Source organism: Protopterus annectens, chromosome 14.part0 (genome assembly GCF_019279795.1).
Source record: "Protopterus annectens isolate FY-2018-M chromosome 14.part0, PAN1.0, whole genome shotgun sequence".
Lineage (NCBI taxonomy): Eukaryota > Metazoa > Chordata > Ceratodontiformes > Protopteridae > Protopterus > Protopterus annectens.
Window position 1 is genome coordinate 643,271,447 of NC_056748.1, and position 12,311 is coordinate 643,283,757.

Below are 12,311 nucleotides of genomic sequence, written 5' to 3' on the forward strand. Positions count from 1 at the left end.
TCAACGCTAGAAGTCTAAATCTCAAAATGCACTCACTCGAAGCACTCCTTAAAATGGAGAACATCAACATTTATGCTGTAACAGAGACCTGGTTCAAGGCAGCAGAAAGCACCCCTGCACTACCAGGCTATAAGTCATTCCACAACCTTCGGCCCCAGAATGTGGACTGAAGCTCCAAAAGTGGTGGTGTTTCCATATTCACACCTCCAGACTGGTAGCCCAACATAATGCATCAGAGAAACTTCAGGTGCAGCTAACATTGGGTAAGACAGTGATTCAGGTCATAGCCTGTTATAGGTCCCCAACCATGTCCGAAGACTCACACTCCATATTCCTAAGCACCCTGGAGATATTAGGGACCAACCTAACATGCTCATACTGGGTGACTTCAACTACCCCTCCATTAACTGGGAAAACTACTCATGTACCAAAGCATTTGCCCAACGTTTCCTGGAATTCATTAATTCCAATGCCCTGGACCAGCTCGTTCTTACCCCCACTAGAGGTAGCAACATCCTTGACCTGGTCATTACTAACATGGGCAACCCTTGCTCTACACCAATAGTCAACTCTTCCCTGGTTAGATCTGACTGCAAACTAATCATCTTAGAAATCCACCCCCCCATGCAATGGAGAACAGTTGCATGATCGCCAAATCATACCCCCACGCACTGTACAAACACGTACACAAATGCTTGGTTCTCACCATATCCAGTAGAACTAAGATGCTCTCAGCCAAAAATAGGAAGCCAATCTGGTGGTCCCCTGCCATAAACAAACTCTACAACAGAAGGAGGAAACTGATGCGGAATAAGGTGAAGTCCCAAGACTGGAAAAACTCCCTTATCAGCCTTAACAAAAAGTTGAGATCCCTCATCAAATCCTCTAAAGCTAGCTATGAAAACAGAATTGTAGTAGATAGTAAAGACAGCTACACGGCTTTCTATAGTTATGTAAAGAATCTCCACGACAATACCCAGATTTGCACAATGGTACCTCCTATACTGAGCCAACAGATATTGCCAATATAAGGGCCGACAGATTCAGTGCCAACTTTACCCCTCCACGCCAAAGGACCACTCACAATACCAGTAGATTGCCAGGCTCTCAGCACTGTTCAAGGCCAAGAATATAGCTTCTATGGGACCTGACAATTTCCCTGGCTGTGTTCTACATGAACTACAGAGTGAAATGGCACCTCACCTGTGTGCCCTGTTCAATCTCAGCCTCACCTCAGGCTTTGTCCCTACCAAAGTCTGCACTGCTACAGTCATCCCTCTCCACAAAGGAGGAGGGTCTACAGACCCTGGGAACTATTACCCCATTAGCCTGACAAGTCTGATATGCAAATCTATGGAATGCATCATCATGGACCTAATAAACAAGGATATAGGGAATCTCCAAACTCTGGATCCCACACACTTTGGTTTTGTGAAGGGTACATCATGCCTGCTCAACTTCATCGACTTCTTTGAGTCAATCACCAGAGCTGTGGCTGAAGGCAAGGTGGTTCATACAGCCTACCTTCATCTGGCCAAGGCCTTTGATACCATTCCCCACTCAGGAATCATAGAAAAACTCACTAAGCTAGGCATCAACCCCTATACCACTAGGTTAGTTGCAAACTGGCTCACAGATAGAACCCACAGTGTGAAAGTAGCTGACTCCAAGTCAGACTGCTGACCAGTCACAAGTGGAGTCCTACAGGGATCAGTCCTGGGTCCTCTCCTGTTTGGTATCTACTTCTCAGACATCCAGGCCAACACGAAGGGAGTCTGGCTGACAAAGTTCGCAGACGATTGCAAGTTAGGAGCCATTATTTACTCCCCATGTGATGTTGACATCCTACAGGAAGGCCTCACTGAGACCAACAACTGGTGTCAGAACCATGGCCCTAAGCTCAATGTCAAAAAATGTGCCGTCATCGCCTTTGGCAAAAACCCAGTTCCCATGAATTACCACATCGATGGTAGTTCATTGAACACAGAAGGTGTTATAAGAGATCTGGGGGCACAGGTTGACAGCAACCTCTCTTTTGACCACCACATTGCCACTATGGTCAGAAAGTCCTTCTATGTGGCACATCTCATTACTAAAGGTTTTACATCCAGGAAGAAAGAGGTCATTGTCTCCCTCTACTCTTCCCACATTAGGCCAGTCATCAAGTATAATGCCCCATTTGGCATGTACCTCACTAGACACCTGCAACAACTAGAGAGGCTACAAAAGTACCTCACAAAGAAGATCGTAGGCCTTAAACACGTGTCCTATATAGACAGACTGAAAAACTCCAACTATTCTCTGTCTCATATCACCTACTTAGAGACAATCTCTGTTTGACTTACAAAGCCATGTCTGACCCAGCTTTGTTAGAAATGCTACATCTAAATAAATCCCAATCCCTCCTCACCACTCCCTCCAGAGACCTCATCCTCATTACCACAATCAACAGAACATGCTGGAGGGACAGGTTCATAACCCAGAGACTGCTCATGCTATGGAATAGCCTTCCCATACATGTCAACCAGAGCACCTCGCTGACCCTCTTCAAGAGAAATCTTGATGAGTGGATGGTAAATAGAAAATTCACCTGGGGGATCATTCCAATGGCTGTTCTCGACAAAGCACTGGGAACTAAGTTCGGGTGGTATGATGCACTTTTACTAGCTTATTAGTCTAGTACTTTACCATAACAGACATCTTGTAGCAATTATTATAGCACACAAAAGTGCTACCAGCACTAAACGTTCTACAAAGAAACAGCTCCAGTACCTATTATTAATGCCCACCCCTCCAGGCATGTCTAAAGGTCAATTCCCTGTGCTTTCTCCTATTAACCTGGTGAACTCGGACATCTTGAGACAATGTAGCAACTGCCTAATGTACACCAACAACCCTCTCCTCTTACCTCACAACACTCAGACTTGCAAGAGATGCACTTATATGTCCAAACTGGAAGCCACGCACTCTCCAGCCAAGACTGGAATAGCTGGTCAAGAGGAGAAGGTCAACACTTGCACCGCACCACATGGAACACATAGCCCTCCAGAACACACACCAGCACTACCTTCAAAAAAAAAAAAACACAAACCACATGCCCACCTTCGCGGAGGCTCTCAATAAAAATCTACCCAAACAGCAGAGACCTCCAAGGCAGAAACATACTTGACAACCACAACACAACACTAATCATGAGACACATAACTATCCTAAACAGTGTGCCACTAAACTAAAGCTCCTAAAGTAAAACAGCAAGCCCAGCACACTAGTCATAGGTAACTCGATAGTGAGGCACATGTCCCACTCACTAGGTTGAATAAGGAGAAAGTAACAGTCAGCTGCCTGTCAGGTGCCAGGATCCACTACATAATGCACGCACTCAGGTCCCTCAACATCAGGTACAAATATGACTCGGTCATTGTACATGTGGGTGTGAATGACCTGAGACATACCTCCCTGGACTACATGAAGAGAGACATGGAGAAGCTCTTGGATTATGTAGCCCACTCAGGGTATGACCCTAGTCTTGAGCAGCATCCTACCACCACCGAGAATGATACCACAGTACAAGAGAAAATGATTGAGTTCAACAATTGGCTAAGTTTCTGATGTCATTCTAAGTGGATCCAGTATCTGTCTGTCTGCCTGGGATGACATGATTGACAGACCTCGATGCATTGCCAGGGGTCTGGGCTAGGCTTGTGAAGACTCCAGGACCATTAGCCTACTACACACCTATGAACCAATGAACAGTGGGACTGAAATTAAACCACACTTTTTTTGTTGTTTATTTTCCATTTGAGTCATAAATTAATTGTCATGTATATTATACATGCTTGTACCATTTAATTTTTGAGAAGGCATCCCAGATAGGATTTAAGAAAAGGAAAAGCACACTACGCCATGCAGGCTGACAACCAGCAAAGAGATTCCCACCCATAGTGGACTCTTTCTTTTTAATCTAATGGTCTTGTCCCCCACAGGTGATATAACCACCAACTCTTCTCATTTTCTTTCTCTTTGATACTTGCGCCATTTTACATATGATGCATCTTCTAATTTCTATCCTCCCTTTTCATGTTCTCGTATTTTATTTTTTCCTTTCCAACTTTTGTTTCCACTTCCCATGGTAATACTAGTTACCAACAATTAGCTACATTTGTTAGGCAATAGAACAACTTAACTCTGCATATGTGTACAAACTTTATATACTGATTTTAGTTTACTAAATTGTTTTCTGTTTCCTTCATATTTGAAATGTCCATTGTAGTAGTAGTAGTGTATTTTCTGTGATAGTCATTTGTTGTATGTCTATCTATCTATATTCATGTGTGTGTATATATATATATATATATATATATATATATATATATATATATATATATATATAGTTCCCCTTTACAAGATTGAATTACTGAAAGATCGAAATTCATAAGCTCGAGCCCAGAATCTCGAATTTTCAGTAACTCGAAACTGTAAACGGAAGGTGTAAAAGTAAAAAAAAGAAATGTACTTACGTGTATGCAGGGAGCTAGGTCCCCCTGCATTGTTCCTGGTGTAATATGCGAGTTGTGTGACCGGACTTTAGCGGAGGAGTGGACATTCTCCCATTGTGTGCTTATGCATATAACGCGGAATGGGAGAATTCCCTTTTCTTCGTTGAAGTGCGATTTTGGAGTTGGTATATTTAAGAAGGGGGGTTGTGGGGGGCTTGCCCCCCTGCAAAAACCTTAGAAAATTGTATTTTAGTTGTCTTTGTTCCCCTGCAGAAATTTGAGTTGCTGAAAACTCAAGATTCTGGCTTCGAGCTTATGAATTTCGAGCTTTCAGTCATTCGATCTTGTGAAGGGGAACTATATATATATATATATATATATATATATATATATATATATATATAGGAGCACTACAGAATACTGAAAGCCCAAAATCCTGAAAGTTCAAAATACTGAAAACTCAAAATACTGAAAACTCAAAATCCTGAAAACACACAGGATACCAACACTTTCTATATTCCAGCACAAGTACATTTTTTGTGTCTTTCGGCTTTTCCCGGTTAGGGGTCACCACAGCGGAACTCCGGTCCGCTAATGATTTGCAGTTGATTTTTACGTACCGGCTTGCCAGGCCTGACACACAACCTTCAACGAAGGTACGCCCATTCACGCATGTCTCCACGCAGAAGACGCTCTATCTGAGAATCAAACGAGACAGCGTCTTACTGTGAGGCGACAACACTACTGCAGCACCACCACTGTGGATCCAGCACAAGTACATACAGAAAGAAATAAAAGACAAACTATATTACTGTTCTACAAGTATAATTGCCCCCTGCATATAGTTGAAGGGTTATATGTTTCTGTATGTACTTGTACTGGAATATAGTAAGTGTTGGCACCCTGTGTGTTTTCAGTATTTTGAGTTTTCAGGATTTTGAACTTTCAAGATTTTGGTCTCAGGATTTTGGTCTTTCAGGATTCTGTAGTGCTCCCATATAGATATATATAGAGAGATATTATTCTCTTATATTCTTACTTTTTTCTTGCTTTACATCTGAAATTTTTATAATCGCCCTACAGCATTTATTATATTTACTTTCCGTTTCCAGTGTACTGTAAATATTGAGGCTTGTACCACTGTTCACACCTAATATTTAAAATATTTATGCTTATACTGCTGTATTTATGATATTTATTGTGTTAGCCTATTCATCTTCATCATGGCAGAAAAGGGTCCCGCTGTCTATCCATCCAATTAACAAAGTTCAAATAAATAAAAAAAAAAAAACGTTTGATTCAGGCACAGAACCAATTGAATGGCAGTCAATAATAGGAAGGATTAAGTTGGAATAGACCCTGGCAGTGGAAACTACCTCTTGGGGCATAGAGTATCTTCTCACTGCAGGAAAAGGAGGTGGAGCTTGTGTAAGAGTCTGAAACATACAAGCTAGATTTAGTTGGCCTTACTCGCTTACACAACATTATTGCTGGAACCATACTTGTTTGGTGGGATAGTCGCTCCTCCTTTGGAAGTGACCTTTTGTCTGAGCTCTTTCCTTAATGCTGCTGATCTTTTACAATATCTCTCTTGAGACTTGACATTTATTTGCGATAGGATCTTATTTCTACTCTTTTCCTGATTTTAATTCATAGCCTGTGTTTTGCATGTAGCTTTATTGTGTATGTATTGTAGCAGTGCTTGTTTTCTTGTTGGAGGTATAATAAATTTGAATTTGACTCTCCAGGGAAGCTGTAGGCAGGTGTAAGAACATTCCTAAGTCCCAAGCTGGACACCTTTCAGGTGGAGTTTGTACCACTAAATGAGAAAGTGTCCTCAATGTGACTAAAGCAGTAAGGAAGTCTATTTCTGTTGTTTTTACATATGCATCTAATAACTATGCAGATTATCCTGCTTTTTGTGAGACTGTGGATGTACTGCTTGGTGGAGTACTGCCTAGGGATTCTGGACTTCTCCTAGGAAACTTCAGTGCCTATGGTTTAATGGAGATATCACAAAAGAAGTGAATGTTAAGAATGGCTTGCCTGACGAGAACCAGACTGGTGATTTGTTTCTGTTTTTTTGTGCTACTTATGGAATGTCCTCAACAATCCCTGTATCAGAATACAATGATACTTATGTATTTGGTACCAGTGCACTTTGGGACAAAGATCAGTGATTGTCTTTGTAGGTGTATCAGCATAGCTGAAGCTCTTATTTTTAGACACACAGGTTGAGAGATGGTGAAGCATTCCCTGATTGTCCACAGTGTGAGATATGTTGAAATATCAGGTAATAACCATTTAGTGGTGAGTCGTGTCAGATGGCTGAGGCTGTTAAAGACAAAGCAAGGAAGTCCAAATAATTGGTGAGGGCTTCATCAACCTGTCTAGTTGATACTTCTGAGTTAAATGATTTCAGCTCCTGTTTCCAAAAGAGCTTCTTATGGATATGAAGGAGATCAGGGATGTGGAGTCTGAATCGACCACATTCAAGACCTCAGTAGTTGAGGTAGTTGGCAAGGAGTTGTGGGCATGAGGTGATTTCTGCTTTTTATTTTAGTAACCCTACAATCGACTGGTAGAACCAACCATGAGCTAAACCTTCAGGGTAAAGAAAGAGGCCTTCTGTGTAGTTCTAAATGGGGGATAGCAAGATTTTGTTGATAGATGCCAATAATCCAGGAAGACAGCAAATACACTAGTAACCAAAACAAAGGCCTGAGTGGTTTGGTGGGGTTATGGAAAATTACTTTTGGATGACCTCAAAGAGGTTCTGGCAAGCTATCTCATGACTTGTTGTGCAGGTAGGGTATTGAACAGTTCTTCTCAGCAAGGGTGGGTAAATGTCGGCCTTAACTAGGGTCAGTGTTGAAAGGTCTAAGGAATGCTGTGAAGAATCACTGAATTTGGTGGACATGTCTTCCATGGAGAAGTTGGTATTTTAAGTATGCTTGTCAACCTCTTAATGCGATATATCTGGAAAAAGCCCCAAATAATGACTGACAAAGGTCCAAAATCACAGGCACACTTTAAAAATTACTATTATAAACTCAGAAACATAATAGAATAACATATTTTACATTAACACACATATTCTGAAGGATATTATTTACTGATTTCAGGCCTCAACACTTTGCCAGAAGCCCACACATTGTATGAGGAACAAGCCAAAAATATGAGTCAGAAATCTGGACATTCTGCAAAATCCTTGGCAGCTAAGAGGTATTACTAGAAATAGATGGTAGATCTTGAGCTATTTGGTAGCTTAGATGGATTAGTGCTGCCTGGAAATGTTAAAGGTACTGGGGAGTGTGGGTGTGTTATGGTTAACATACATTTTTAACTTTGCATGGAATGCTAGCTTAGTACATGTTGATTGGAAGACTTGGGGTACTGTCTCTTATTTTAAGAAAGAGTGACAGGATGGTGTGCTCTAATCACAGATGTCCCACTGTCCTCACTCTCCCTGGAGGAAAGGATAACTCATTCAATAGCCTCTGATTCAGGAGGAGCCATGTGGCTTCTGTTCTAACTTTAGAGCAGTGGTTGAAATCTTTGCCGTTGCATTGATACTAGAGTTTACTAGTACTGTCTACAGGTGTTTTATGGACTTTGTGATATCATATGCATGTGTGTCTTGGAAGATCTTCTAGAAGGCACTACATCAGTTGGGGGTTACAAAGTCACTGCCCTGTAGCATTTAGTGAATGCATTTGAAGAGTGGGAGTTGTGCCCACATTCCTGTGATTAAGCTAAATATGTTCAAGGCTGGTATAGGACTCCAACAAGTAGGTTTTTCTTTGCTCCATTGTTTGTGATTTTCATCGATAGGCTATCAAGCTGCAGCCTGGGTTCAGGGAGTATCCAGTGTGGGGATGTGGTGGCTGCTTTTTTGTTGTTTGCCGAGGACACTGTTCAATTAATCAAAAGTAACTGTGATGTCCAGAATGCACTTGAGTAATTTGGTTAAAAATTAATGGTTTTAATTTACTGACCATGGTGGGATGTCAGAAAAGTGTGGATTATTCTCTTTCCAAGTGAGAGGGAAGCAGCTACCCAAAGTGTATCTTGTGGTATTGCTCATTATTTAAGGTGGAAAGGAATAGGACACCGACGACCGAATTGGTGCAGAAGAGGCATTCCTGCAAACTTTGTACCAGCATTTGCTGGGAAAGTGTGAACTTAGTCTTAGAGTGACGCTCATAATTTACCAATAAGTCTATGTCTTCACCATCACCTGTAATCATGAGCTTATGGTAGCTACCAAAGGATGACATCACAAAAGCAAGTAATAGAAATGAGGTTTCTTCATATGGTAGATTAGGCTTATTCTGCAGGATAGAATGAGGGTCTCAGAAAGCTTGCAAGAAGGATGGAGAACAGCCACTGTCCCTCTGCATTGAGAGGAATGAGTTGAGATTGCTTGGGTACTATGTGACTCTGCCTTGTGGCTCCTCTAGTGAGAGGCATACCAGCTGTGGTCCTCTGGGATAATGCCTGGAACAAACCTAACACATGTTAAAAGATTATTTCTCTTAGCTTCCCTGGGGGCACCTGGAGGTCCCATTGGATGAGCTGGAAACTTTTGCTTGGGACAGAGAAATCTGGTCTACACTGCTCAGCTTTCTGTCACTATGACTCTCACAAGGACACGTAGTTTAGAAAAAAATAATAATGCTGAAAACCACACTACTATGGCCACAGTGCAGTAGATCGTCAGTGGCATTTACAAAGAAACTGTAATTGCTGCTTCCCTCAATGTGTACCCCACAAACAATCTCTTCATGCTTCCATAAGGAATATAGAGGTACTCTATATACTTCCAAGAGCTGTCCCCATACTGAATTACTTAGGACAAGGTGTCTGATCTTATCACAACAGATGAAAACCACTAAAAGGCAGGCACCTCAAAGAACAAGTCTGTGAAGGGTAATCCAACAGTTTTGTTATGTTATAACTCAAACTCATTTAGCAGGTATTTCCATGAGTAGAAAGACACGTACCAACACCAAATAAAAGGCGCACTTCGTACAAATAAGCGAAACCTAAACAAAACCTTAACGCAGAGTTTATTAAACAATAAGGTAAAATAAAAGCGTTTTCGCTGAAGACAAAGCTACAGCTTCCTCAGAGGTTATTTAAAAATGGAAACTCTTTTGGAAACAGGAGCTGAAATCATTTAACTCAGAAGTATCAACTAGACAGGTTGATGAAGCCCTCACCAATTATTTGGACTTCCTTGCTTTGTCTTTAACAGCCTCAGCCATCTGACACGACTCACCACTAAATGGTTATTACCTGATATTTCAACATATCTCACACTACGGACAATCAGGGAATGCTTCACCATCTCTCAACCTGTGTGTCTAGAAATAAGAGCTTCAGCTATGCTGATACACCTACAAAGACAATCACTGATCTTTGTCCCAAAGTGAACTGGTACCAAATACATATGTATCTTTGTATTCTGATACAGGGATTGTTAAGGACATTCCATAAGTAGCACAAAAAAACAGAAACAAATCACCAGTCTGGTTCTCGTCAGGCAAGCCGTTCTTAACATTCACTTATTTTGTGATATCTCCATTCCACCATAGGCACTGAAGTTTCCTATGAGAAGTCCAGAATCCCTAGGTGGTACTCCACCAAGCACTACATCCACGGTCTCGCAAAAAGCAGGATAATCTGCATAGTTATTAGATGCATATGTAAAAACAAGAGAAATAGCCTTCCTTACTGCTTTAGTCACATTGAGAACACTTTCTCATTTAGTGGTACAAACTCCACCTGAAAGGTGTCCAGCTTGGGACTTAGGAATGTTCTTACACCTGCCTACAGCTTCCCTGGAGAGTCAAATTCAAATTTATTATACCTCCAACAATTAAATAAGCACTGCTACAATACATACACAATAAAGCTACATGCAAAACACAGGCTATGTACCTAAAATAAGGAATGAAAATATTCCTTGTAGGTTAATTACAACGTTTGGTACTAATACATTTGAACTTCATCGTATAGTAAACAATAATTGGTATATTTTAAAGCAAGATGAGTTTTTTGGAAGCTTTCTGGGCGATTATTGTAAATTTGGGTACAAAAGAGGTAGGAATATTGGTGAATCTCTTTCGTGGTATAAAACTATGAGAATGGAAAAGAAAATTATATCTAAAAGTATAGGATGTAATCCGTGTGGTAGATGTACCTATTGTAATATTATCCCTAAAACTAAGTCTTTTACTTCTATTAATACTTCGAAAGTGTTTGACATTAAGTACTTAATTACGTGTAGAACAGAATGGGTTGTTTATATGGCAATATGTCATTGTGGGGCATTCTATATAGGCCAGACATCTAAACCTTTTAAAAATAGGGTTGCATTACATGTTAGTGATATTAGATGTCAAAGAGTACGGAGTGCATTATATAAACACACAATTGACCATAATACAGCTTATTTTATATTTGTAGGGATAGATACTATAAATAGGAATATTATAGGGGAAGATGCTAAACATAAAATACTAGATAAAAAAGAGAGAATGTGGATTCTGACTTAAGGGGCTTTATATAAGCCAGGGTTGAATGAAAATTGGTAGCACATTATGTACTAGGTGTATTTATATTATGTGTGAATGTGAATACCTACTGGCTATATTTCTTTAAATGGGATGTATTAAACATGATGGAGTGAGTATGAGTGGATTGACACTATTTTATTGGTTGTTTCTTTAAGGGAGATGTATAAAAAGGTGATTGATACGTGTTTTTGATATCCACTGATGACGCCTAAAGGGTGAAACCGGTTTGGATATATACTTCTCTTGATGTCTGCGAGCTTTGGAATAAAGAAAGAATTCGTCCCTATTTTGGTGTTTATTTTTTATTCTATTGACAGTGCTGGAACTTTCTTTGGTATATATATATATATATATATATATATATATATATATATATATATATATACATATATATACATATATATATATATATATGTATATTTATCAGTGCATGGAGGGGTAGTCGGAGAAGAACTGCCTGCAAAAATGCTTGAAGGTTCTAATGGTAAATTTTGCAATTCGCTGGTTTCTTTTGCAGATGCAGGTTATTTTGAAGTATTGGGACTTGCACTTGTAGGTCTCGTACACCTGATAGGAAGCTTGGTGAAATATGTGATTAGAACCCAATACTGTGGCCATTAGTTTTTTGTGTTTATGAGTGACATTGCAGGACTGTGAAGAAAAGTTTTCTTTTTGATGATGAAAGAAATATGGTAAAAAGATAAGAACTGCTAGAGATAGAAGGAATGGTTTAAACCATGACAACTTTACACACTCTGTCTATATCTATATCTATCTACACACACAAACACACACACACACACACACACACACACACACACACACACACACACACACACACACACACACACACACACATAGAAATGTAGTCGTATATATATATATATATATACAGAGAGAGAGAGAGAGAGAGACAAAGAGATGAGGTGTAATTGTATACATATGTTCTGCAGCATTGTCTTTTCAGTAAGATGCTTGCTAATTTCTGTTGAAGACTTGCATGATTGTCAAATGAATTGGACCCACTTCAGTAAAAGTGCTATTCAGCAAAATGGATTTTTGTGAATCACATTTTCATGGACAGAAGTGCCAAAAATGGGAGTAATACAAACCATGCTCTATGAATCTTATCTTATGACGCAGCAGTCTTGAAGTTTGAACAATTTGTGGTAGGAGGTAAGAAAGTATAGAAACAATTCCCTGTCCCCTGAATGGTGGAGTTGTGAAAGAT